This window comes from Octopus bimaculoides, chromosome 15 (genome assembly GCF_001194135.2).
Source record: "Octopus bimaculoides isolate UCB-OBI-ISO-001 chromosome 15, ASM119413v2, whole genome shotgun sequence".
In the NCBI taxonomy this organism is placed as follows: Eukaryota; Metazoa; Mollusca; class Cephalopoda; order Octopoda; family Octopodidae; genus Octopus; species Octopus bimaculoides.
This window is the reverse complement of record NC_068995.1, coordinates 20,787,877-20,788,816: the sequence shown is the minus strand read 5'-3', so window position 1 is coordinate 20,788,816 and position 940 is coordinate 20,787,877.

Sequence of the window (940 nt, the reverse complement as noted above, 5' to 3'; positions counted from 1 at the left end):
TGTGTGTGTGTGTGTGTGTGTGTGTGTATGTATATTTATATACCGAGGGTGATAAATTGAATATTAATTTAATTAACATCAATTTAAAACCAGTGGCCTAGCATATAAAATATTTGAAAATTCAGATCAATTGTATTACATGCGTATAAGAAGGGATGACCACTAAGTGGACATCCGATATCCTAGAAAGAGATCATCCACGATCTAATCAGAAAGACAATGATGTTCTCTAGAAAAAATTCAGCAAACACCAGATCATAAGCGGATGAGACAAATGGAAATATATAAAATAAAGAATTAATCGTATCCCGGTTTCGCCATCAACCCTTTTACTTATGTAAAAACGTCCGTGGTTCGTCAGTACGACCGTTCTAATTCAATATAATTTGCAGAACTATACACAAATCAGAAAAAAAAGTCGTTAACTACCGAAAAACACAAAACTGCTGCAAAAGTAAATAAGAATTTTTTATGGAAATTTACTTAGTGTACGGATTGAAGTGAAATTTATGAAGTTACTTCTGTCAGTAAATTATGTATGAAATTACTTTCATCAGTAATTGTGAACTTCTTTCTATCAGTAATTTGTAGTTGCTGTTTGAAAATAGAGATTGAAAACTTGCAGTGAAACAATAGCAATTGAACTTAAAATGAAAACAATAGCATCTGAAAAATGAAAGTAAAAACAATTGAGAGTGATTGAGATACAGAGGGAGATATAGACACATACAGGCACACACTCACACACACTCACACACACTCACACACACACATATATACATACGAGGGGCTTATATCACTCTCAAGGCCTTGGTCAGCCCAAGGCTGTAGGTAGAAGACACTTGCCCAAGATACCAAGAAGTCAGACTAAACTCGGAATCATATAGTTGAGAGGCAAGCTTCTTGCTACACAGCCATCCCTCCGATATATATATATATA